Source organism: Aulonocara stuartgranti, assembly GCF_965226115.1.
Source record: "Aulonocara stuartgranti genome assembly, chromosome: 5".
Classification (NCBI taxonomy): domain Eukaryota; kingdom Metazoa; phylum Chordata; class Actinopteri; order Cichliformes; family Cichlidae; genus Aulonocara; species Aulonocara stuartgranti.
The window spans coordinates 11863883-11886347 of NC_138943.1; the positions used below are offsets into that span (position 1 = coordinate 11863883).

General features: G+C 38.0%; 1 protein-coding gene across 5 annotated transcripts in view; it reads left to right on the top strand.

The window, feature by feature from the left end:
* The first annotated feature begins 4558 nt into the window (after window positions 1-4558).
* The window catches only part of chd6 (chromodomain helicase DNA binding protein 6), a 94928-nt gene continuing 77021 nt past the window's right edge, over window positions 4559-22465 (top strand). Inside the window, exon 1 of one of the 5 annotated variants that reach the window (XM_082534404.1) lies at window positions 4559-5815. The gene's annotated coding sequence lies outside the window, so the exon portion shown is untranslated. The other 4 variants (XM_082534403.1, XM_082534406.1, XM_082534405.1 and 1 more) reach the window with 4 other exon arrangements.

The following is a 22465-nucleotide window of genomic DNA, read 5'->3' on the forward strand; positions in this document are numbered from 1 at the left end:
ACAAAACAGGCCAGCAAGTCTGCTTTTGTAAGAATGAGGTCGTTAGAATAACCTTATTATATTACTAACATCCTAAATACTGACATGTTATCTATGCTTTAATTTAAAGTCTAAATATTAACTGTTTAAAATGTTCATGTCAAAATCTAATTTTGTGTAGCTTAATTAAAATTTGACTGATACAACTCGAACAACCTCATCTATGGAAAGCCTGTTTACACCAAAATTCTTAATGAAGTGGAGATAATGGAGCTAAATCACTCAAATAAATGTTTACTTCTGCTTCGAATCAAAAAGCCGTACTTTTATTTCAGTACCGGTACTACAGTAAATATAGTGCTAGGACATTTATTGAATAGTATACGTTTGTAGTTCTGAGACATGATCAGTTAAACATACGCTATGATGACAAAGGTATTGGATCACACACCTCTGAATCTGTGAATTGAAGTATTTTTGTCCCAAAATCAAGGACCAAGCCAAGCAGTCTGCTCTGCTATTAACACCAGCACTAAAACTGTGTGCTGGGAGCTTCATGACATGGGGATCCACAGTCGAGAGGGTCCTGTAGGTTTAATATGTAGGTTCACCCAGTCCCTTTCCCTGTTTAACCCATCTCAGATCTACAACAGTGAAAACCAAGATAATATATATCAGTGGCAACCATTTCCAGATTTTAGCATTTTTTTAGCAGTGTAGTATGTCATAATTATGATAGATGTAAAGAAAACCCTTCCAAGACCAACCACAATGTGGTAGTTCAACTGTTGCCAGGCTGCTGCTGTTGTTAGATATTTAAAATCATGCATGCCATAAAGTGTCTTTGGTATGTGATGCCACACATACTAGCCTACTTATTAAGATATTCCACAGTAACTCTACACCTGTCAAGAAAATTAGTAAAATAAAATCAGCTGCCGATTCTTCTGATCTCTTCCATCAAAAATACAGTGGCAATTGTATACCTTTTTGTCAGTGAGCATTACATCTTTGGACTACACTTCCATAGGGCCCCAGTAGTTTTGCACTTGTAAGTGCCCGCTATGAAAGAGGAAGCTGTGAGAGTAGGAGTTCTCCCTATTTAGAAAATATTTTGCTCAGACCTGAACCGCAGCCTACACAAAACGTGCATGTGTCTATCTGATGTGGCTGATGAGTTTAGACTTCTGTTTACACTCTGTTTACATGAGAAACCATATTGATTTTAGGTAATGACAAAGCATTTCCCTTTGACACCCTTTGTGTTGGATTTTTTTACTGCTTCTAGATAAGGACCTAGAAATAGTAAAACTAAATCGTTTTTCTCACTTCTTGTACATTTTCTTCCCTTTTCGGTGGTTTTCTCTTTACTCAGTGCTGCTTATTATTTGTCAGCTTCTTCAGCATAACACAAGCTACAATCTTTAGTGTAATCAACCTCAAAGAACAGCAGCTGTGCACCTGAGGTTAAGCACGAGGATAAAATACACAAGACGTTTTTAATGCTGTGTATTGAAGACAGCCTCAAGGTTTAAAAGGTCACATGTTTGTTTCCTGTCCCTGCAGTTTGTCGTGTAAACAATTCTGCTAATAGTGCACCAAGCTCCAACTTGCCTCACCTTGAATATCAGCTGTTTTAATACGTGTAAAAAAGTACACTAACCTATGATATTTTAGAACCTAACAACCTTAGGTAAAGTAATTTAATGAACTGCGTCGTGTTGTGTGAAAGGATTGTGTGTTTAGAATCTATATGTTTTTCAGTAAAGCAGATCATAAATATTTGAACAACACATTGCGAACGTTGTATTGTTTCTACTTGTGGCACCACAGGACAAGTGCAATTTAATTCCATTATATTCAAGAGACAGCAGATAATACTACAGAGGACAAAGGAAAAATAGATACATTTGTCTGCAGGCAAAAAGTACCAAAACCTTGAATTTAAAGACTAACATGAAAATTTTAAATCCATGACTTAATTAAAATCAAATTTTTGCTGGGCTACAATATACTTGTTTTTTGGGGTCTTTTTCAGGATTTACCCAATAATCAACTTAAAACACCAAGTATGACTCACACACATACACACCATCTGTATATATGGAGGTAAAGTATAAGGTACAGCAAAGACAAATGTTATGTGAAGCTTTACTGTGCACGTAAATATTAGCATGATATATACATGCCTCGTAAAACATGACCTTTTTCACATTGTCGTGTTTGACTATGAAATATCTGCCATTCCTTCTGTTGATTGGGCATTGACTCCCACGACTCATCATCGAGTGACGCCACTGACTCGCCATGCAGTTTTTGGACGTCGCATTTTAGGATAAATTCAGATCGCTTGGAACTCCGGCTGAGTAGGTACTAAACAAGTACCTGGTACCAGGTACTATCACATAATAGAGAACCTTAAAAAACTAGTGAAATGGAGCAGAGCCATGTAGGCATGCATGGAAAAGTGATATTAGTCATCTGACATCTGAAACAGAATGAGCAACTTTCTAAAAGTGAAAAACAAGTTAATCCTTGTGTTGCACCAGTTATTTTTTCATGATGGTGTGACACTGGGCTCTTCCACTGAGCTTTCTATATTAAAAGTCTACATTTCTTGCAACAAATTTTAATTATGTTGCCTATTTCTTGTCAAGCTCTTTATTACATTTTCCTACACATAAAGTTTGCTTGAATCTTAAATATACATTTAAAGTATGAATGTAATGTTAAGGTTAAGGTAATGCTTAGATTTGTATGCTGGGATTATCATCACATGTACCATAAAGAAAAGGATTATCAACAACAAACAAAATGCTACAAAACATTATTATTTCCACAACTGAGACTGTTATTTTGCTTGTTTGTTTTGCTTTAAATAAACAGCTTCAGTCATAGTTGGTCTTTTTAGTGTGATAAGAAAAAAAATAAGTAAGGGGAAAATAAGTATTTAAAAAACTGCAACAAACTGAAAATGTGCCAGAGATAAAAGGGGGGAAAAAAGTTGAGTCAGGCTGTGTTGTGATGTAAAATCCCTCAGAGGGGTGTATTTCAATAACATTTCAACTGTTTCCTCTATTTATCTCTGTTCTTCCAATGCAACAGACAGTACATGTGAGCTTGCTTGGCTGTAGCAAACAATTCATTTTATGAGGCGAAATTATATTAAAAGCTGCTTTGTGGATGATGTGATGATGTCTAATTTAGTAGCAGATACCAGTGATGCAGAAAAACGTCTCCATTCATTTTAATGATGTCAACACTGCTCACCACTGTGAGATTTTTCTTCCAGGAGGGTCTCCAAGGAGTGTACCTGCAACAGTGTTAACCTCACTTACTGTACAGAGGTTGTAAAGTATGTAACAGAGAAAATACTTTAAGCTGTTATCTCAGTAACATCAGGCATTTAACTCAGACAAAACAGCACTTTGTTTTTGGCGTGTCAAAGGTGCTGCAGACAAGATGATTTTGCATCTCAGCACCTTCACATTTAAAGAAGAAAAAAGCGTTTGAAAATTTTAAATCTCAGCACTCAGAAATTCTGTGATGCTCATGAAGCACTATCATTATCATTATAGGCTTGCTGCTACACTTTAATTAAAAAAACATTAATTGCATTCAAGAACTTGTAATTTCAACTCAAGCAGATTTGTCTCGCAAAGGCAGAATAACACAGGTCTGGTTTCGCACTGAAAATATCATCGAGAACAATGGTGAATTAGTGTTTGTTAATAAAAGTAAGAATATTTGACTTTTTAACTAAACTATTTTTAACTTAACAAAGTAGGGTCCAGCTCAGGGTATTTCAGAAGCTGTCACCCATGTCCTCATCGTAAAATTCAAGTTTTTAGACTTGTCTCCTCACACGCAATGTTAAGATCTTGTCTGTGAAGTTAAAGGTTTTGAACTCAATACATCTGCATGTTCATTCATAGCAACCTGGACTAACATTAAGTGTGAAGTTTTAAAAAGCACATTTATATAAATTATAATTCAAAGGAATGTCTTACAGAATGTCTGACTGCACTGCAAAGTATTCAGTGTATGATTACAGCATTACTGAACCATTGTTTTGTCATATATAGACATGGAGACACAGTGGTGTGGTATAATGAAGGAAAAATCCAGTGTTTCAACGCAGAATTTATGCACTTACATTTAACCAATACTCAAATCTTCTATTGCCCAACTGTGAATGTGTGTACTTTATACACCCACCATCCACCCCACCCATCTCCAGCTCCATTTCATCAAAAAAAGATAAAAATAAAAGATAAAATAACGAGTGCTCTTGAATATAAACTATTAATCAATTATGTGTGCACCTAAAAATAAATGGTAAAGCAATTTATTTTTTAATTCATCTTAATAAGTCAAGTTTGAACAACAGAGTTCAGAGGAATGTTCAGGATTATAGCACAACTATAGATGGCAGTAATTTGACAAGAAATATGTTGATATTTGTAAATGTAACTTTGATACAATATGGGATTTTAAATGTTCAAAATTAGGTTTGATACATACGGTTTCATTATTAAAAGGAAGGAAAAAACATAAACACATTTGTCTAGATAATTGTTTTATTGTTTGTTTAAAAATGTGTTTGAGGTAAACTGTTAATACGTACAAATAGTTTATTCCCCAACACCTCTGCTTGAAATACTAATGAAAATGTAGATGCTATAGTGCACCTGTAACAATAATGGACTCAAACATATTTACACACAGTAACTATAACTATAACAGAATCAGCACAGGGAATCTTTTTTTTTTTTTTTTTTTTTAGCTTTTAAGCCACCTAGGATGAGTAAGTAAAGGGTCAGTGATAATCAATAATGAAGATTGCGTAGTATGGTTGAAAGTTAAAGAAAAAAAGAGTTTAAGATGGGGTCATAGTCTTTTGAACAAAGTCAAACTTTAAGTCCCAAATGTCAACATGTGACTATAAATTTGTGATGTGTCTCTTTGAAGTCAGAAGTTCCTGACACACACAGCTACAAGGGATTGAATAGGCTCTGAATAAAAGTTTATTGTGTATCATAAAAAGCGTGTTTAGCTGGAGAATAATGGAAGAAGGTAACGGGCTGGTGATGCTAAAAGTCAGCGCACTCCAGGTGAAGCTGGAAACAAAGAGAGGTTCCAAGTCTTCTCAGAAGACACACTCGGATCAGCCTTCTAGCGAAACAGATCCCTAAAAAGGCAAAAGTTAACATCTGATACATCCTGCATCTCACAAACAGCAATTTAAGTCCAGCAACGAAGCTCAACATCCGGGAAACGCAACCCGATCTGCAAAAGACGTGGAATGTCTTATTTCTTTTCTTCCGCCCTTCAAACCCGGTAATGATGGAGGAGTAAAAAGCGACATGATTGGTGGATGCAGCCAGCAGAGGAGAAATGTAAACCCCTTCGTTTTGTTGCATCGGGGGGGTTGAAAACTGAACGCTCCCCTCTTGTTTTTTTCATTCCTTCAATGACAGCAGCAGGAGGCAGCCGGTCGGTGCGGTGGGAAGCTTCTCCCGGTACGAGAAGGATTTCCCGGCAAATCTGCGGTAAGGACAACAACACAACACCACCACCACCTAAAAAAAAGCAAGAGGCAGTGGGCATGAGGCTGACATCTATGCGAATCAGCAGGAAGGGTGGAAAATACACACAATACACAATGGTGTTGCCTGGGGCTGCCGCGATAGCTCTCAGACAAACCCGGGAGAGAGTGGCTCGTTTTTGCTTGCTTGACAGCTGCGGGGCCAATGGAAATATGCATGGAGCCAGCTGCGCTAGGCTGCAGCCAATGGAAAAATGTGAAACGCTGAGCTGCTACTGGATCAAAGTGGTAAGGTTAGGCTGGCTGCAGCAGCCACACCGCCGCCGCTGCTGCTAAACTTCCACCAAATAAAATGCTGTTTGTGTTTTGGCTGCTGCAGTGGCCATTTTAGGTAAGAAGCGCCCTTTGACTTAGGATGCGGCTTGTCTTTGTGAACGTGCGTGCGCGTGGCTGTGTCTAGACTGGCAGTGCAGAACTCCAGCATCCAGACTGAATGAACTCCGCGGAGCTGGTAGCTTTATGTGGATTAAATAGATATTGCGTGGAGTTCCTCTATTCTCCCTCCCTCTTCCCTTCTCTCCTCCCTCCTCTCCTCCTCTCTTCCCTTACCCTCCCCTCCTCTCCTCTCCTCTCCCCTCCCCTCCCCTCCTCATCTCTCTCTCCCTCTCTCTCTCTCCCCTCCCTCCTCTGCCTGCTAATTTTTTATGCATTTTTCTAAACTGTCATGGCGATTTTGTGTCCTTGGAAATAAAAAGCGCCAGTGTTTTTCGGGCTAACCGGGGGGATGTCTCGCCGGTGAGAGCGTGTGTCCGGTGTCCGGAGCAGGTGAGCAGCCCGCTGGGGAGGTTTTTTCGGTGGAGAGATGTCCCCGAGAAGGAGTTTTAGAGGCTCTCCACACGTGTAAGGAGAGGGCTGTTATAATGTATTTACAACAGCGATGCAGTGACATTACAGAGCTAGCGGAGAAAGCTAGCGCGGTAGCTACGGGGGCTAACATGAAATGGGACACAGTGTATCCTTTTCTCTGTCGGTGTGTCCGGTGTGTGTTTTGTGCTTTTCGCCCCAAGTCGGCTTTTTACTCGCCGGGAACTTATTTTTTTCCCTCCTAGCTAGCCCTCCCAACTTGTGGCAATCCAGTGCCTTGCAACATTCATGCTAGCTGTGCGCTAGCCTATGCGTCTGCTAGCATTCATTATAGCCAAAACCTCAAAGAGCTTTGATAAAAGCTAGTTTGTTAGCCTCATAGCCCCTTATGAAACATTTGTAGCTATAACAGCCAGGTGTGTATTCGGGGACATAATGAGTCATGCAAGCACACTGAGTCATTAAGTGAAAGTGTTGTCCCTAAATCCCTACATTTTCACCTGGCCAGGTGCACAGACAAAGGGTACTAAACGATAATCCCTATTACAATGACTTGGAGATTAATAGTGTTGCAAAGAATGTTTATGTGTAGGATAAGTGGAAACTCTTAAATTGTTTTTACCCAATCTGTTCTGACTCTACTGTCCAGTCTGGAAGACTAAGGTTGTGAATGTGGCTTGTGGTGTAGAGTGCTTTGAGTGGTCAGTAAGACTAGAAAAGACTTCTATAAATGCAAGTCCAGCATATGTACAGGATGTTTTCCCTTACCAGTTGGTATGGTGTAAGGCTGGAAGTAGTCCTTTGTATTTGACATAAATAACTGCTCCTATCTGTTGCTAGGAATGCATTTAGTTTAATTCAGTCAGTTTGTGAGAGCTGAAAAGTTGCATTGTCAATTCTCAGGATTTTCTTTGGTGGTTTGCAGTATGACTCACTTTGGTCACCAGGAGGCATGGTGACCCAGTATTTGCATGTTGGCCTTGTTTTGGTGTGCTACAGCCAAAAGATAAAGGATGCATGTCTTTTGACTGTGGGAGGAAAAAGACATGTAGGCTATTTGAAAACTCTGTCCTGAATGCGCCTGTCTGCCTACTTGTACACCTATCCTGGACAAGTAGACAGGCTTTTTAATTTTGACTTGCAGAACTGCTGCGTTTCTTTAACTCCATCATTGAGAAAGCAGAGGGAATGAAAAAAACTTTTCTTTTCTCTTTTCCCCTTTTCTCAGTTGTTGAGACAGCTGACAGTTCAAGCAGTGCACATTTGTGTACACTGTAGTACACAAAGCTCAACTTAATTACATAAATTTATATAAATAGTTAAGAATCTTCTGTGCTATTATTCTCATACCGATGCCGGATGTTGACTCCATGGGAATTTTTACAGCAGCTGACATCAGTTGGCACCGAGGTCAGAATAACTGAAAGTTGAATAGTAGTATTGAACATCTTTCCTTCCTGTTAGATCACACCATTACCTTGCTAATGGTTATTTTTAGATTTATTTATTTGTGACCAAAAATTGACAGTCTTTAAACAGATATTGCTTTGTCATAGAAAAAAAATATTAACTTAAAAAAATGTTAGTTGAGGTAACAGGCAGACAGTTCTCACAAGGAAAGCTCTAAAAGAGCCACCTGTTGTAGAGAACTGCATGCTCAGTGTTTGAACATATTCTGCAAGAGCTTTTTCTCCATCTAAACCAAATAAAAGTGCGTTCGTCTACTTCATTGATCAGAAAAACCTGAACCATTGTATTATTTAATAATAAATCCAGATACGTACTGATAATCTGTGAGTCATTCCCTCTCCACTTTATTAGGCACACCTACACAGTTTAATGTAATACTGTGCCACACATTCTGTATTCTGAAGATTTTAATGCTCATTTTTTTTTTTGTTCACATTCAGAGTGGTGTCAGTTCAACTATAAATCAACTGTTTAGTAGTGATTTTACATTGGATTGCGTTCCAACATATTGTTTTTAATCTGTTTGACAAATGACACAAACACAGCTCAGCTCAGTGTAACAAGACTAAGAGGTTTCCTGCCAAATAAAGCTCCAGAAATTGACATTTTCTTGAAATAATATCTCTGTGACGGTATCAGTTAAAACTTTTGTCTTTATAACATGTAAATAAAAGAGAGATTGCAATGATTTGTAAATTATTTAATATGTGTTTGTGTGAAAATAAACCAAAGGCAGATGATCAAATACTGAAACTGTAAATTCTTATTTGTAATAAATTTGATGCAAATAAGACATTTAATAAAATGTTCGAACAGGGAAAACTATAGATTTGGGGAGGGCATTTAAAAACAATCTATTTTACATATTGTCAGAAAATTCTGAGAAATCTCTGTACACAGGGTCTAATACAGAAAACCAGTATTGAATGCTTGTGATCTACTGGCCCTTGGGCAGCGCAGCATTAAAAACGGAAACTAGTGCATGTGCTTAGGAACATCTCTGAGAACCACAGGATTTTTGCTCAATGTACAAATGCAAGTTTCAACTGTAACATGCAGGAAAACGTATACATAAACAAGATCCAGGACCCCTGTCACCATCTTTGGGTTCAGTTGGGATGGACTTAAGTAAAGTGGAAACTGGCCTGCTCTCTAACCAGTTAAAATTGCTAATCCTTTTTTGGAAATCATGGAAGCGGAATCCTTCATTAGCTTGGACCTGTAGTTAAAGGGAAGAAGGAAAAAAAAACAAAACAGGCGTGCCACAGCAGACTGTCAGCAGCCCAGAGGTGTATGGTTGTTTTTTTTTTTTTTCTTCATTTTTGCATTAACTAGCTTGACAAAAACTATTGCTCTTCTCTGTTAAGCCAGGCTTTCTGCTTCAGGATCTCGGCACGTTCACATTAAAAAGGGGCATTTCACGCTCTTCCGCAAACAAATGATCCCTATGAGTGTCGCCTGCTCCAATCAGATGTGATCAGTTGATGATGATAAAATGGTGAATCTAAAAAGTCTAAATCTGTTAACGATAAAGAACACAGTGAACATAACAATAGAATGCGAAACTGTTACAGTTAACAGTACAATTACATTAAGGCTGCTGAAAATCATTAACCTTGAAATATAACATTCAGTACACTCTTTGTTTATTTCTAACATAAAAGCTGTACTTTAGATATCTGAAACTGTAAACAGGATTCATTTAAAGTTTCATAATTATTATTAATATGCTGACTATTAGCTGATTAAAGTAAAATTAATTTTATTGATACAATATGCATTCTTACTGTGTGGTCTTTGTTTTGTAGCTCCAATTCTAGCAATATAAAAGTGGCTTGGCAGCAGGTTAGAATCAAATATAAAAATATGTATACATTTTCCATATCACCAAATACATGCACATTCCAAATGACAATATGATAAACAGTTTGAGCTGCTCTAACTTTACAGCTTGGCTTTTTTGTGATTTTTAGTAAGTTACAGCTTAAAAAGCTTGGAAAGAAAAGCATCTGGACTTCTTTAGACTACGCAGACTACAATGACCTGGATGACTGAGAATCTTCACAGACATGCAGCTTAAGAACTTCCACATATAAAATGTATTTGCCCTGCAAACAAGCTGAATTGCACTTAAAACATGCTATACATAAAAGAATTAGTAAAAATGTGGTGCATCTAGTCAATTATTAAACCGAAACGCTGGATATAACCTGCGCCGGTTATTTGTTCAGCATCATTTACCATGGTGATATAGCAAAGTTAAACGAGAGTCTCCTTTGTGACACACAAAACTCAGACTTTAAGTTTGTTATTGCTATCCATTAATCTTGCTTCATAGTACGCTCCTCAGATCTGGCTCACAGTAAAAACAGTTAGATTTTTATGAAATGAAAAATATGAAAGTGATGGCACAAACTGTTTATCTGCTGAAATCCTGTATCAATCAAGAATGAAATACTCACTTTTAAAACTATATCATTTTCCAAAGGGAATATGGTTAACAGAGGTGATGTAACACAGCAGCAAAAAACATTCGCTTCTAACTTTTCTGAAGTGTTGCTGACCTCAAATTTGGATGCATTTTCAAAAATGCTTCTTAGAACATTTGATATGATGTCTTTGTGTTGTTATCTATTAAATATCGGGTTTAAATAATTTATAAATCATTGTATTATGTTTTTATTTATATTTATTTAAACTTTAAATTCATTTATTTTAAAAGTACACATTTATTTATTAAAACAGTACTCTTTAACCTGTTTAACTTTTATTTACACAGTATCAAGTTCTGTGAAATGGTGATTATAAAGAGCTTTGGTACTGGAATAAACTTAGAGTTGGTGCAGATACAGTCATTGGTTACTTCATTAGGCACAAACTCCACCTTGGAACTAATATTGATCTCACCAACACAACTCTTTGTCTAACATATAATTTAATACAATTTATGCAGTTTCTTAATAATTATATTTTGGTAGGAGGTTTTGTGTTCAAGCTCAGCCTGAACAGTAAACAACTAATTATAATATTATAATAAAGGTGGTTTGACTTATAAAGGAAAAAAAACATACAATTTCAAATGCCCTTCTGTCATACTGTATAGATGTCTGTCGATGTTAGTCAAACTCCAGCTGTGGAAAGCAACTTTCTTCCCTTTCTTTGTATGAAGAGTTACGTTAATGCCAACCCTGGCCTTGGGTATTCATCCTGTGTGCTGTTAAACCATAGATCGTATGAAAGATGGAAATCGCTTTTTAAACCCAGAAGCAAAGACGCGTGTCTAAAACTCCATTCCTCGATGGCCGGTGTCCTGAAACTTTTACATGTGTCCCTACTGCAACACATCTGAATAAAATTCAGCCATTTGATTCATATTAAAGCAGCTCATAAGTTAATGACCATTGGTGCAATACAAGTACTTTTAGAAGTATATTTTTCCCAACACATTTACTTACATTTATTTAAATTTACTTGAGTAGGTAGGGTAAGGGGTTGCCACCTCAGCATGCAGTCAAGTTCTGTAGAGTTCTACTTATGACCTACTAATTTTATTCAGGCGTGTTTAGGGATGGGTACCGGTGTCCGGTGCCATGATGGCACTGGTTCTGACATAAACGGTAGTAACCAGACCGAAAAGCAGCGCACATTTCGGTGCTTTATTTCGGTGCTTTTTTTTCCTGAGCTGTGATACACTTCTAGCCAATCATTTTACGTTTCCGAGGATAGTAGACGGCCAGGTACGTACGTTCTTTTAGAGCAGAGCTACAGATTAAAAATGCCCAAGGCGAAGCGGTCAAAAGTCTGGCTGTACTTCACAGCAAAATATGCAAACTCAGCAGCCTGCAACAAGTGCTTTAAGCTGATACTGTGATACTGTCAAAGGAGGTAACACCTCAAATCTGATGAAACACCTGGCGACGCATAGCGTTTTTTTTAAAAGCCGAGAAATGCGCTGTATTTGATAGCTTGCTGCGGGACCTCACACCAAGCGCATCTACTGTGGGTGTGGTGCCTGTTATCAGACCCGGAGTTAGCAACATCCCCCAAAAACACGAAGAGGAGAGTCCTGGCCCCTAGCCCTGCCAGTGTAGCAGAAATAATGACGGATGATGATGGCAGCAGCAGCCGTTCTTCTCTGCGTGAGTAGCTTAATGTTGTTCGTGTGTAATTTACGTTGAGGAGGCTAACCACGTTATTACATTAATGCATGTAAGGTGAACTAGCAAACATCATCATAGCTACATGCGGCTGTCTTCTTGTTTGATGGCAGATACTCCCTTCACCCTGGCCAAAAAGGCTAAAATGACCAAAGAAAAAGAGGAAAACGGCTAAACATGAGAGGTTTTTGGATAAAGTTTGTGTTTTTTCCATTGTTTAAGCACTGCTTCCAGCCAAGAGTGATACCATATATGCCCCATAGCTGCAGAAAAGGCTAACATTGTTATCTTTTTACAAAAAACCAGCTGAACATGAGAGGTTTTTGGACCAATTTTGTGTTCTCCATTCTTTAAGCACCGGTTTGAGCACCGGCACAGTTTCAAAAGTACCGATTTGGCACCGGTATCGGATAAAACCTAAACGATACCCATCCCTAGGCGTGTTGCAGTAGGGACATAACGTTACAAGCTAACGTCACGCCAGCTACCATTAGAAACTAGGGTCCTAAAACTTTTAAACTACTTTCCCTCTGATCAACAGTTTGATTACATTCTTACATCACAAGAGTTTATTTGCTAAGTTCGAGTCTCCCCACTTTAGATCTACTTCAAAATTTTTTTTCTGTAACAGAAAAATCAATCAATAGCAGCGAACTGGAGGTTAGAGCAGCGCTTAGTGATGAAAATACAGATATTCTCAACCATTTACCAACATATCAGTGTGTCAACATCAAAATGTAATAAAAATCAGGAAAATACCTGAGCAGTGACTGTGGCCCACTTGATCCAGTGATTACAGTTCCAGGTAAAGTCCAGTGACTTGGGTTTGTTACCCATCTTTCCACAAAATACTGATAAGCATTCAAACTTTTGTAGGCCTTCATATCTTGTCAAATATAATGTGTGTTATTGTTGATAACATAATGATATAAATCTTGTGGTGTGAAGTCAGGAATAATGCCAGGATTACATTCCACAATAGGGCTTAAATATAAGAGAAAGAGAGAACTTTAAGAAATTAAGATAGCCACTACAGTGACCATCAAAACGATGAAAAAATATTGCCATGAACAGTTTATTTTGCGACACCACGAAACAAACAATAGCATAAAATGAAACAATAGATATTTTTATATCGTCATCCGATATATATCATTATATCGAACAGCCCTATTCCACAACATCAGTAAACTCAGTCGGGGGTATAAGTAGAGCTGGGCGATATAACGATATGTATTGCGAAATAACTTTTTCTCGATAGAAAAATTAAACTATTGCAATAGACCTCACCGCTCTTGTCCTCTTAAAAAAAAAAAAAAAGAAAAAAAAGAAGAGGAAGAACAGCCAATCCAAATTAAGTAGTGCAGAGCCGAACCAATCACAGCTGCAGCGTCACGTCACGTGACTTGTTACGTACAGCACAAGTGCCAAGCCACACATGTGTATTTGTTTTGGGAAGCAGCCAGCCGCCGTGCCGCCCGGGTAACGGAGGAAATGAGTGTGCCGACTAGAGAAAAATCAACCGAGAGCGTGAGCGAAGGTTACCGAAGAAAAAACCGATGATGGTTCCAATGCCGGAGAGATTGTCGAACGGAAGAGCCATAGAAGTTCCGTAGTGTGAAGGTATTTCGGCTATTTCAAGTCTGACAAAAAGAGTAGCGCGCACTATAAATTGTGCCGAAAGCAAGTCTGGAAATACAATAAACCGGTGCATGCTCAATCTCTGACTGGTAGCGCTAATTCGTCATTCGGCTTTTGTCAGACTAAAGTAACTGTTAAAACTGTTTGAAAAGCTAAGCTATACAACAAGGAGAGATTGAGAATTTCCTTTTAGTTCTCAGTTTATTTGATATTGACAAAAGTTAGTCAATTTTGTCTGTTCTTCTGTAAAACAAACTAAGATTTATTTTTAGAATTAATATTTTGTTTCTAAGTGGAATTGACAATTTAGTCTGTTTCGTTTGTTCTATTTTGAAACTTAAACGCTTTAGTGGCTGCCTTTTGTGTAGTTTGCAATATTTGCCTTTATTTATCTGAAAAAGTCTCATGTTTCTTTAGTACATCTACCCTGTTGAACTTATTATGGGAAATAAATATTTAAATCAAAACAAGCTGCTGATTATTTCACATTTTACTTGTGAACAACGGCACATTTAAATCTTACAAATATAGTTATTTGGCTTATATTGAGATATATATCGTTATTGCCTGAAATGAAAAAAACATATCGTGATATGAAAAAATCTTATATCGCCCAGCTCTAGGTATAAGTTAACATCTTCGTCCCTCCCTCATCAAGTTTCTCCACATAACGATTTAGAAGCTTGTGATGAAACATTGATAGAGGTCTATTGGAAATTGGCTTTCTGTCCTGAACACTGTGAGCAAGGTCATGGTCTCAGTCACTCACTTTGGGTCCTGTTGAATTTTAAAAATTTCAACAGTATTATAAATCTGTGTTTCAGAAAGGAGGATTATCTGGGGTATGTTCATTGGCTAAAAACTTGTTATTGACAAGTGGTTTGACATTTGGAAGCGCCGCCGTCTTCTCACATCTAGTTTTATAAACCGCTGACATGGACATGGTAAAAATGCTCATCGCTCATTGTTTTCTTTAGTCAAAATGGGTGGTGTCAAAGTAACGAAGTCCATCTTTCTACTGTTTTTGCTTTAAAATATACATATAATGTAATTACTTTTGTACTTAAACATCAAGTGTAACAAACAACTTCTTCCTTACAACTGAAATTGTAGTTCATAGAAAGAAAATTTGGAAGGTCACCTTAATGTCCGGATATGTAAACCTTATACAATGCAAGATTCATGTGAAACCTACAATCTCTCTTACTATAAATGATCTTGTTTAATAAACATATACTTTTAAATGCTGGTTTAACAAAAATGTAACCAATATTGAGTATTTTAATGTACATGCTCTGTTTAGGAGATTCATTGTCAATTCTCTATACTTAAAAATAACTTTAGTCACCATTAAAATTATTTAATCTGAGAAAATAATCTTTCAAACAGTACATTTTGCGATATTGTCATGAACACATTTGTCATTAAACTTAAAAAACAAACAAAAAAACAAAACATACACTGACCTCTTTCTTGACAGGAACATCGTGGCTGCCACACATATAGTTTTCATTATTTTTCTACAGTTCACAATGTGCAGCTGAATTTCAAGCAACTTGTAAACTTTTTACTTCTTTGCTGAAGATGATCACATGAAAGTAATCCAGTTGTGCTGGAACAAAGGCATTGGAAACTTTTATTGTGACATTTGAAACTCTTTTTTTTTTTTTTTTTTTTCCCCAGCTGGCAGTCCTATGTCCATGTTACTCTACAGATTGCGTTATCTGTGATCCACTGTTTTGCCCAGTGGTTTTGCTGCATGCTGCATTTGCACATTGTTGTTATGGTGGAATCGTATACCAGTAATCCATGCAAAAAGGCTTTTAGTGTGTTATTACTTAGTGTTTATTTGTAACTTTTCCACATGAAAAATGTTAATGTGTAATATGAATTTCGGGTGCAAGGTCTACCATGGAATTTAGTAAGAGAGGAAAGCATCAGTGAAAAAAATGACTCTTAATCTTTGGAGGAAATCAGCTTTTCAGAAGAACCTTTGGTTGATCATTTGCATGTACTATGTTGGCACCTAAAAGGAAAAATGCAAGGATGTCAAGTAATTTAAAACCTTTCGATTGTAATACACATTACATGGTTCTGTGTGTTATATCTAATCTTAAAGAAGTGTTCCACACCATTGAGGCATATGGTGCCGTCAGATATCTTTGTTGCACTCTGAGATGTTTACAGTAAACCTGTATTGATGGTTTACTACTCAGTTGAACCATTTAAATTAAACCAACCATAAAATTGATCAGCTGTCCATGTAACGTGTATAACATGTTCCTTATTAAACTCTTATTAAAGAGTTTTAAAGCTTGTGATTATAAATATTATGTTGTTATAGTTATGAAGAAATGACAGGATAAATTAAATTTCTTCATTATGTTCAGCTTTCTCCTGGTGTGCTTATTTATTGTTGTTTAAGGGGCAGTTTATGTGCTAGTGTTTCAGTTTATCACTTCTGTGGATGGAGACAGAAGAAATTAGATTTAAACTGATCAACTGATTGTACGATATGCATCTCAGTTAGTGTGAGTCAGCACCTCAGAGGAAATGCAACACTGTCTTCTCTCGATTATCCCACTTTGCATTTTGCATTTGGGTGAGAAGGCAGCTATGCATTCACATGAGAGTTTGGTGTAGCATTAAAATTATGGTGATGGTAATCGTTGTGAAATCTGTTCAGCTGTTAAAGCATCCATATGAGAAATTCCAATGTATTGGTAGTGGAAGTTGGATTTTGATTTATTTAGGTCATTATGTCTCATCATAACTGGATTAACAAGAGCATATATTTAGATTGTCAAGTATATTATGATTTTTCTCCTAACGATTAAAAAAAAAAGTTTGTTAAACTAGCATCAGTTAGCATCAGTTTTTATGTCTACATATGTGAGCTGATATGAAAACTTTTATTAAAAGACAATGTAGAAAAAGATCATTCAGGAATTTCAGAGTACACATCACAGGGTATAAACAGGGATAAATAAAACCAATAAAAATAGAGGAATAGACATTGATTATATGCCTGTAATACAATACTCAAGTCTTCAGTGTAAAATGCTGTAAGTTAGTGAGCGGCTGTATGGTCATGTCGTTCACTGGGTGGAGAAGGTAGGCGGGATTCACTTGTGACCTTAAATATAGCACACAGTGGTGCGCTCTGATGTGTGGCTCATGTCAATGCCACAACACTATAGCAGATTAGGTAGGCTGGATACTTGGCACAAGGAAAGATGAAAACTGTGTCATCAGCAGCAGGGTTTAAGATTTAGAGGTGATAAGTAATTAACCGAGAAAGATGAATCTAAACAGGGCTCCCTCTGACACCATTGTCCGCTGCTTTGTTTGTTCCCTCGTGGAAGCGTCGAACAGCTGAAGCAGGGATGGAGTGAGGAGGAGCTGTGTTCCATTTTTAAGGCGCGCTCCGCTCTTTGTGCAAGCTAGCACACACACACACACGTTTGGGAAAACGGGGCTGAAATTTGGTTCTGATTTAGCACAGCCGGCTGCTCCTCTTCATCCCTCTAGCGAGTTGTCTCCTGATGATTCTCAGACTCAGCAACAGTATGGCTCTTCTGCTCTTTTGTGCAAGGGCAAGTGACTGAGTGACGGGAATAAGGTCACTGAAGAAAGAATGGGTCTCTCCACTGAGATGGCCTGGTAGGATTTCTGTCTGTTGCTTTAGAATAAGTCTGCCCTAACACCCACTTTTTAAGGTTGTAAAATGAAAATCCTAGAGCCGTTTCCTTATAGAGATAATTTCACAGGTAAAACAGTTACTGGAAAAAGGGTAGTTACTGAGTGGGAGGAGGAAAAAAAAATCTATTGTCTTTTATTGATTAATTTCTCAGTTAATATTTGGATAAAATTTCTAAAAGCAAACGGAGACGTTTTTACAGTGGCCTGAAATGTAAACTTCTTTTTGTCATATTTGGTTAAAAATGACTTAAAATAAAGTCATTACATTAGAGTTTGGACAAAATTTTTCATATATATAATTTTTAATGTATAATTTATGTATTTTAATATTTGCATTTTCATAGAGAACACAGGCACACACACATCCGGTTGTTCAGTCTGACGTCAATAGCCGTGTCTGGACCTAAACTCCGCTACAGGTCCATATACAGTGGGGCAAAAAAGTATTTAGTCAGCCACCGATTGTGCAAGTTCCCCCACTTAAAATGATGACAGAGGTCAGTAATTTGCACCAGAGGTACACTTCAACTGTGAGAGACAGAATGTGGAAAAAAAAAATCCATGAATTCACATGGTAGGATTTGTAAAGAATTTATTCGTAAATTAGGGTGGAAAATAAGTATTTGGTCACCTCAAACAAGGAAAATCTCTGGCTCTCACAGACCTGTAACTAGGGCTGGGCCATATTATACCGTTCACGGTAATACCGGTATAATGTTAGGCAACGATAGGAAAATGAAATATCGCGATAGAATATGAGTAAAACGCGCATGCGCAGTGCCTTTGTTTTCATACGCACATGGCCGATTGTTGAGTGAAACAGATGAACCAGAATTGGTTTGTAAAAATGGTGCAACTTCAGTGATGTGGAACTGGTTTGGTGTTTGTCCGTCAGATACACGACAAAGCACATTTTTTGCAGAACATGCAAGCGGCCGTTGTTATTGTCGTATTTGTCGGACTAAGATGCTCTTAAATCTGGGAGTAATCTGGGTCCTAAACTCCGTATCTTCAGGTCAAACGAACACTGCAGCATCACTGAGAGTTAAAAACTGTCTCAATTCTTTCATCTTTAATAAAACGATCAGCATTGCTGCTTAACCAGGTGAAACTATGAAGTTTAACTTCCAGGCATCCATGAAAATAAAATTTATTACATTTAACGGAGTTAGAAGTTAGCAGGAAGCTAGCGGAAGTTAGCTCGCTAGTTTCGCTAGTTACCTAAGCATGATATTGCATGTTCTGACTGAGAGATTTCTGAAAAAATTCAAACGTACAGCTCTGCTATCACTTCCAACATAAATGAAGACAGGAAACTAAACAGCAGTGACGTTTGTAGGGTTACTGAAGTTGGGCTAGCTGGTATATAATGATGTGCTACCTGATCGCTAGCGACACAGCTATGTTAGCATAACATAAACAGTGAAGCTGGAGGACGAACACTAACACTTTTCCACTTATAAAAGTTAACGTTAAAGTTCCTGATAATTAGAGACAAATGCAATCACATGGCAGGATGCTGTAAACGGACCAAACTTCAGTCAGGAGAACAACTGAGATAATCCTTCCACAATACAAGGTTAGTCATTAATATACTGCAACAACATGGGAATAGAGCAGCTGCCAGAGAATTCAACATTAATGAATCAATGGTACAGAAGTGGAGGAAGCAAGAAGAATGAGTTTAATAAAGTTTGATTTATCTGACTGCTTTGTTTCGCTTAATGTGTCTTATAATCCCGTGCACCTTATGGTCTGAAAAATACGTACTGCACACTGCAGTTTAATGTTGCAAAGCACCTTTTTTTAACTTCAGTGGATATTATACATGGTTATGCTCAGGATATGTCAGCCCCATTTCTACTGGAAATGCCTTTTGGTTAAACTTTCAGCAAGGAATTTGCATTTGCACTGTTACATTTTTATAAAGCTTTAATGTACATAAAAACCAGCTTCTTGTTTAAGTGAAAATAAATGGAAGGTTGTCTTTTTGCGCTAGTAATGTTGTGGAGTTGTATTTTGTCTCGCATCAATTATATCGTCAGTTATATCGTTATCGCAAATTTTCAAATATATATCGTGATAAATATTTTTGGCCATATCGCCCTGCTCTACCTGTAACGTCTTCTGTAAGAAGCTTTTCTGTCCCCCACTCGTTACCTGTATGAATGGCACCTGTTTGAACTCATCATCTGTATAAAAGACACCTGTCCACAGCCTCAAACAGTCAGACTCCGCCATGGCCAAGACCAAAGAGCTTTCGAAGGACACCAGGAAAAGTATTGTAGACCTGCACCAGACTGGGAAGAGTGAATCTACAATAGGCAAGCAGCTTGGTGTGAAAAAATCAACTGTGGGAGCAATCATCAGAAAATGGAAGACATACAAGACCACTGATAATCTCCCTCGATCTGGGGCTCCACGCAAGATCTCATCCCGTGGGGTCAAACTGATCATGAGAACGGTGAGCAAAGATCCCAGAACCACACAGGGGGACCTGGTGAATGACCTGCAGAGAGCTGGGACCAAAGTAACAAAGGTCACCATCAGTAACACACTACAACGGCAGGGAATCAAATCCCGCAGTGCCAGACGTGTTCCGCTGCTCAAGCCAGTGCATGTCCAGGCCCGTCTGAAGTTTGCCAGAGAGCACATGGATGATACAGCAGAGGATTGGGAGAATGTCATGTGGTCAGATGAAACCAAAGTAGAACTTTTTGGTATAAACTCAACTCGTCGTGTTTGGAGGAAGAAGAATACTGAGTTGCATCCCAAGAACACCATACCTACTGTGAAGCATGGGGGTGGGAACATCATGCTATGGGGCTGTTTTTCTGCCAAGGGGACAGGACGACTGATCCGTGTTAAGGACAGAATGAATGGGGCCATGTATCGTGAGATTTTGAGCCAAAACCTCCTTCCATCAGTGAGAACTTTGAAGATGAAACGAGGCTGGGTCTTCCAACATGACAATGATCCAAAACACACCGCCCGGGCAACAAAGGAGTGGCTCCGTAAGAAGCATTTGAAAGTCCTGGAGTGGCCTAGCCAGTCTCCAGACCTCAACCCCATAGAAAATCTGTGGCGGGAGTTGAAAGTCCGTGTTGCTCGGCGACAGCCCCAAAACATCACTGCTCTCGAGAAGATCTGCATGGAGGAATGGGCCAAAATACCAGCTACTGTGTGTGCAAACCTGGTAAAGACCTATAGTAAACGTTTGACCTCTGTTATTGCCAACAAAGGTTATGTTACAAAGTATTGAGTTGTATTTTTGTTATTGACCAAATACTTGTTTTCCACCCTGATTTACGAATAAATTCTTTACAAATCCTACCATGTGGATTCATGGATTTTTTTTTCACATTCTGTCTCTCACAGTTGAAGTGTACCTCTGGTGCAAATTACTGACCTCTGTCATCATTTTAGGTGGGGGAACTTGCACAATCGGTGGCTGACTAAATACTTTTTTGCCCCACTGTATCAAACGATCACTATGGCATTACTGAGAGTTGAAAAACTGTCTAAAGTCTTTCATCTTTAATAAAATGATCAGCGTTCTGCTCTACCAGGTGTAACAATTGAGTCATCCAGTCATCCATGAAAACGGAATTTATGACATTTAACGGAGTTAGAAGTTAGCAGGGAGTTAGCTCGCTAGCTTCTATCTAAATACAATATAGCATGTCCTGACTGCAGGGTTTTGGAAACAAATTAAAACGTACAGCTCTGCTATCACTTCCAGCATAAATGAAGACAGAAAACTAAACAGCAGTGACGTTTGTAGGGTTACTGAAGTTGGGCTAGCTGGTATATAATGATGTGCTACGTGACCGCTAGCGACACAGCTATGTTAGCATAATATAAACAAGCTAACTTTTTTCCCACTCCATAAAAGTTAACGTGAGTGTTCTCGGTGGTCAGGAACAAATGTAATCGCATGGCAGGATGCTGTAAAAGGACCAAACTTCAGCCAGGAGAACAACTGAGATAATCCATCCACAATACGAGGTTAGTCATTCATATACTGCTGCATGGGATGGGCTGTAGTTACATCCTAAGGTTTTAAAAACTGAGCTTAAATAAATGATTAGCAGTAATAAAAGCCGAGGGAGGTCAACAGTGATCACTGACTGTTTTAGGAGCTTTTTGAGATCAAATAGAAGAAAATACATAATGCTCCTGCTCGTTAATTGAACGTGTCTGTGATCCCTGCAACCCTTATGTCTTCTATTAAATGTGAGTCTATTGTCTTACTGGTCTTCCAACTTGACTTTCAATGTTTTGATCAAAAATACAGTGTGACACATTTAAAGGCTGTAACGATTATGTCATTGTGTCTATTATGTGGATAATTAACGTATAAATAAATTATGTCCTTATATAATGCACACTTGATACAGATCATAACATTTGAAAGTTTAAAAGCAAAGCCCTACCAGTATGCACAAACTATAACATACTTCCTAAGTTGTTACTGCCAGCTGTAAAAAGGAAAAAACTGTTGATACACAAGCCTGGACTATTAAATTCCTAGGGTGTTTCAACTTGTCCTGATTTTATATTTTTAGTCAACAGACCATATATAGTGAGTGGCATATTATGACGATATTGTAACAATACAGCTCTGTCTGAGTCGAGACATTTTTGCATGCAAGTGTTTTCTGTGTTTTTTACATTTCAAATGCAGTCTTTGTTGTTCACATACCCTGTGGTGCACGCATGTGCGCTTGTTTGTGTTTGCATATGAGTTCTGTCACATAAGGCTGCAAAATAAGTGAGCAGTAGAGGGTTGTTTGATATTTGGAAACGGCATGCTCTTGCATCAATATTCATGGGTGACAGGTGTGCAGGGATAAAGGAATGTAACACAGAAGTTTTAAAAAAGGAAAAGCCTCCACAGGATGTCTTTTTGACTTCCATTTAGACTTGTTTCATTTTTATTTCTTTTTTTGGGCAGCCTTTCAACTATAACAAGAAATTTACACCTTCTTTACATTGCTGTTTCCCATTTTCATGCACTTTTCTGTCATCTATGATTATCTAAGTATGCACATACATTCATTTGTTAGTTATTTGTAATGTTGAGGAAGTTGTTTCTGTTCTG